Consider the following 6000-nt stretch of genomic DNA (forward strand, 5'->3'; position numbering starts at 1 on the left):
ATCAAGCAAGGGGCCTACTGGACCACTTCAAGGGGATTTTTAGTTGGTGGCCTTTATAGTTGTAAAAAAAGAAGAAGCTTAATTTGGCTCAGACTACTAGTCTGAATATGCATCAAGTGCATAAGATCGATTGTCTACAAGATTAGAGTTTCATAGCTTTGATCTCATGTTAAGGTTCCACCCAAATACTTATATTATTAGATGGATGGGCCCATGAGGTATGTGAGATCAGTTAGTCCCTGACCATTTTCTATGTGGGACTATTTCTCAATACACTCTCTCTGGTGCTTGAGGGATGGAACTCAAAAATAAATGATGGTGGATTAGTAAGGGAGAGCATGAAGGCATCCATAGGAAAAAAGGCCAGTTGGCTCTGATATCCTACTAAGATCAAATACAAGAGAGATAGGTGATGGAGAAATATTCTATTTGTATTAGAAAATGGTTTAGGAGTTTATATACAACTTATAATAACTAGATAGTCAGGTTACTTCTGTAAAGAATGTAAATATGTAAGCATAAATATGTATAACGATTAAAACAAAAATGATGTCTTTGAAGCATCAATAACTTGGTTTTGATGTGGGAATGATGCTATTCCATGGAGGATCTAAACTATTATTAATTGCAGCAATCTTCTCTTGCCACATTAGATGAGTAACCAAGGATAACATTAGAGGGTACTTAGCATTAATGAAAAAGAAAAAAAATATTAAAATTACTCTAAATCATTAGGGATATTGTTGAACTTATAAAATTATGGGTTGCCATGATGAGAAGTGGGGACTATCCCATGAGTGTGGGAGTCGCTATTGACCTTAAGGTGAGCTATGAACTTATAAAAAAAATTTATAGATCCGAATCTAGATTAGTGGTAGGAGATCCAAAGGTGCACCTAGGCCACTCCTCCATGGAGGATGTTCTAGAGGCAAAATGCATCTCCTATCTCTAGACTAGGTTTGCATGTGTGGTAAATGAAAGTAATGCTCATTTTTCTTCTTTAATTATATGAGGCAAAAAAGATATATAGATAAGGATAATATGGTGCTGAATGAAGAAGGTACGATGTAAGGATGGAGGCTAGGATTTCAATATAAAATGTTGGTAGAGTCTTCCCTATACTTACTATTCTCTTTAATTGCCATCTTGGATTTTGGAGAGAATAGATGATATGTATAGAGAGAGATGAGTGATTAAGACTCAAAATTGAATGAGGAATATGATAGTCCTAGACCTAATGAGTCGTCAAGAATTGCTAAATGGCTAATTCTTGTTAGCTTGAGGTTAAGGAAGGGATTGATGAGGAAGCTAGCTAGGATCCAAAGAAGTTGTGTTTCTTATGTTCTTTAAGAATTTAGTGGACAAGATTTTATAGGATGGCAAGAAGAGGGTTTAAGGGTAAAGATGAGAACTTTTAGGATCCAGTGACTAGGATTCTTAGAAGTGGCAAGCTTTTATTGCTTAGGGAGGGAGAAGATGAGATCATGGAAGAGTATGATCAAGGCTCGAGGAGGTTATTTTTTGAAGATGCACTTCTTTGGATAGATGGGACAAAGATAGAGGGAAAGAGTATTATATATCCTAAAATCTATTTGCATATAATTGTAAATATTTATTAAATGCATAGATTTTTTTTTTCCATGGTCATATATAGCATAGAGTATATGCCACATATCGGCCATAGAGCTAGAAAAAATTCACAAGTACTCCAAAGATTTATCCAGGTAGACTAACTATTTTGCAAAGAGAGGATGGATAAAACTAAGCAAGCAAAATTTGTTCATAGCTATAATTGAGGTTGGGCAGTGCACCTACAAGGTTGTCAAAGTGGATCTTAATAGTATGGAGTTCTTTCTTTACTGAGATTAGACTGTGTACTGATACCTAGGTGTGTTGTTATATCAAATAGTCAACATTGATAATCTACATCATAAAGTATTGTCAGGGATAGATTTATAAACCAAATGTATGCGCTTGCAAATGATCCTTTGACTTGAAGGACATAACACTTTATTGTATTCTAAAGGTTAGTAAATTAGGAGCTAAATTCATATATTGACCACAACATCCTATACTTTACCTTGATAGCAATGTAATTTATTGGATGAGTGGAGATCAAGTTGTCTGTTGCCCAGCTATGCAACTCGAGAGGAGAGGGGATGAATTGGGTTTTAAAAAAAAAAACTAAGTGAAGAATGTGTCACAAAATGTACTTTAGATGAGATATGTGATGTGCAGTGGTAATGATAAATAATATGCTAGATATTAAAATAAATAAGTAAAAAATTAATACAAGAGAGCAAGAAGAGAAATCAAGACACCATAAATACAAAGGTTTATAGTAACTTGGTGCCAACCTAGCACCTACATCCACTCCCCATACTCCTATTTGAGAATTTCAATCTACTAATCGTATTCAACGATTACAATATTGGATTCTATTGATGCTAGCTTTTTTCAAGCTAGACATTTATTTTTCAGATATAAGCCAATCCTATACACTCCGATCTTTTTTCAAGTTTTGAAACATCCAAAACTTATATACACAAGAACAAGTAAGATGAAAAAGTTACACAATGACAATTAAGCTAAGCTTCTTAATGAGCATAATAAAATAATAAATGTACTTTACATAATGTTGAAGAAGTCTTTAAGAACATCCTCAGTTGGAGTAGAGAGTTGAGCACTTAGGAGAGATGGTTGAATTTAAAATGAATACTTCTTTGTCATGGAGCTTTAATCTCTTTTTGAATGAATTTTCTCTAGGCTTTTTTTGAGTTTTTCCTCCTTTTGAATGCCTTTATATCTTTAATCATTGTTGAAAAATGTCTAATAGCCATTTAGAACTATTGGAGAGTGATTAATAGGTATTAAATATGTCAAAAATGGAATAAAAAACTAGCCATTACAGATTTTAAGCACCTTAGGGGTCGACCCATGGGTTGCCCCTTGTGAACAAAAAAAAAAAAATTGTCTCTGTTTGGGCCTGTGGAACAGCAGGGGCTACCTCATGGCACAGGAGTCGCCCTATGTGTCATCCTTTTTTGTGTGCTATTTCAAAAATTAGCATGCTAGTATCCTTCTTAAAAAGGGATGACCTAAAGGTTGCCCCCATTTGTTCGGAATGGATTTTCTTTCATTTTTAATTTTTAAAATTTTTAAAATTATCTCTAAATGATTCAAAGTCATCTTGAATATTCTTGAGGCTTTCGAAAAACATCATTTTCGTCTTCAACTTGATGAATTTATAACTTTGGCCTTCTCTAAGCAACTTTACTAAATCAAAATTTTTGAATTTTTTGAAACATACATTTAAGCTTCTCCAAAGATAAATAATAATTAGTACTTCTTTCAAATATTTTGTAGTCATCAAAATTAATTCTTGGGGCAACAATCTTTTACTTTTTGATGATGATAAAATATTTCAGTATAAGCAGAATAAGACATATAAAATATTGGAATAAGATAGTGCTATTAAAAATGTATGAGCTTAAGGTCAAAGCATATACAAATATGTTCAATTGATGCATCTTTTCAAGGCATGAGCTCTATACATAGTATCAAGACCAATTTAAACAATATGATACATCATTAGAGTGAATGATAGGAAATATAGACATAGTATAAACCCCACTTTCTATTAGACATTTTTCTTTTAGAAGAGTAGTTAGGAGCTGCGGTTCTAATACATGGTATAGAAAATTCAGAAATAAGAAATTTAGCCAATTAACTATATATTTGCATATATTTCTTCTTATACCATAAATAATATATTATTCCTACTCTCCCTTTTTACCATCATCAATTTAGATAAGAAATACTCTCACTCTTGTCTAATATCTACTCCCCCTTTTTTGATTAAATATAAAGAATCTACTGCTCAAATGACAAGATGATCCATAACAGAATATACCAATCAAGAATGCTCATAACAAAATACATAGTAGATAATATTAATAAGAATCATATTTCATATTTACTATATAATACAAGATATTACATTAAGTTCATGTTAGCTAAAAGTACATAATTTCAGTCAAAATACATCAAGATAGTGGCCAACATCCATAATACAAAATAGAACATCAAAAGATACATCAAGATAGTGCAAAAAATAACATCTATAACCACATCCATAAGTATACAATAAGGATCACTTAACCACATCCATAATAACTAAATATAATGTATTTCAATTAATTTATCAGTATCAATCATGAAGTGATAAAATAAACATATGTGAACATATACTATATGAATATTTCAATTTATCCTAAATTCAGATTTTAGGCATTTGATACTAAATTTCATACATATACATATGATCATTTCATGCGATTATTTCAAGCAAATACATAAGCATATTGATCAATTTAAGAGCATTTCAGATATACACTCATCATACATACTCTCATCCTTTTTGACAGTATCAAAAAGATCAAGAAAAATATTTTAAAGAATGAATCATTAAAATCAAACAAAGACTGAAATCTAAAAATATTCAAATTTTAGAATTTGATTTGAGTTCTCCTCCTTTCATATTAAACTTGAGTTTAACTTTCAAATTCAGAATAAGATTTCTTCCCCTTTTGTTTGAAAGAATTAAGGATTTGTATCAAATTGAGATTGAAGAAAATAAAACTTCTTTCCTTTCTAAAATTAAATCAAACTTGGCCAAATTTAGAAAATATGAATCATTAAATTTTGAACAATACAAATTCGATAACACTACTCCAATTTCTCAAAAATAGTTAGAAAAATGCTTTAGGATTTGAAGATTCAATAGAGATAGAGATTTTCAAAATCAAGGATTTGAATAGATAATTCAAAGCAAGGCACAATATATGTTTAATTTTTTTTGAAAATATCTTTTTCTTTTCTTTAAGAGGTATTAATCCATTAAGTTCAAAAAAAATATATATTTTTTTAATTTATCTTAAATGATATCATATCAAGAATATGTCAATACAAAATAGATTTGAAACTAAAATATTTTTTTTTCTTCTACCAAAGATGAAGCAATATAATGTAAGACAAGAATGAGCTGTTTGATACCAAGTGTAAGAATTTTTCTAAAAAAAATTTTCTTGATGCCAATTATGAAAATAATCAATTTTATACTAATTATTTTAAAAATCAAGTCAAATAATAACTTGCTTAAAATTTTTTCTTGATATTAGTTGTAGATTTAAGAAGAGCAAGTTTTAATTCTTGTCTAAAAAATGATCAATTACGGCAAAATATAAAAATATGTTTCAAATTTGGCTTGCTATCAATAAATTATTAAAAATGATGATAGCATCAAATCATACAAAGTATGAATAAATAAGTCAAATAAAAAAATATGATTGCTCAAATCAAAGTATAAATATTCATCAATAATTTTTTTAAGTATAATAATAATTTTTTAAAAATAAATCAAATGAATAGGACAATAAGAGTGTACAAATATATCATGATAAATGATCATCAATAATTTTTATTTTTATTACTAAATTTTAAAATAATTTTTCTTATTTAGTTTCAAAGAAGATTTTTTTTAATATTCTAATAATTTTTTTTTATTTTTCATAATAAGTGCTAGAAAATTTATTTTTTTGGTACTCTTTTTTCTTTCAAATTATGCACAATTAGTTGATTTTAAGAGAATGAGATTTACATTTTTCTCCTCCTTTGATTTATAAATAGAGCATATAATGAATCAAACAAATAAATATAAATATCAAACAACTAATCATTAAGCACACTTAATTTCAAAAAAGAAGTCATATTTTTATTGATTTTCAAAAAGTGATTACATCAATATATCTAAAGAAATCGAAAGAAAAATCTAATGGGATCAAAGAAATAGCAATATACATAAGGATCTAAAACTTTTAGTTCTTTTCTAATTTCATAAAATCTACCTTCACTTAATGACTTTGTAAATATGTCCGCTAATTATCTTTCAGAGCAAATAAAATTAATCATCACATCATTATTTTGCATATGTTCTCTTAT

The sequence above is a fragment of the Elaeis guineensis genome, chromosome 8 (assembly GCF_000442705.2).
Source record: "Elaeis guineensis isolate ETL-2024a chromosome 8, EG11, whole genome shotgun sequence".
In the NCBI taxonomy this organism is placed as follows: domain Eukaryota; kingdom Viridiplantae; phylum Streptophyta; class Magnoliopsida; order Arecales; family Arecaceae; genus Elaeis; species Elaeis guineensis.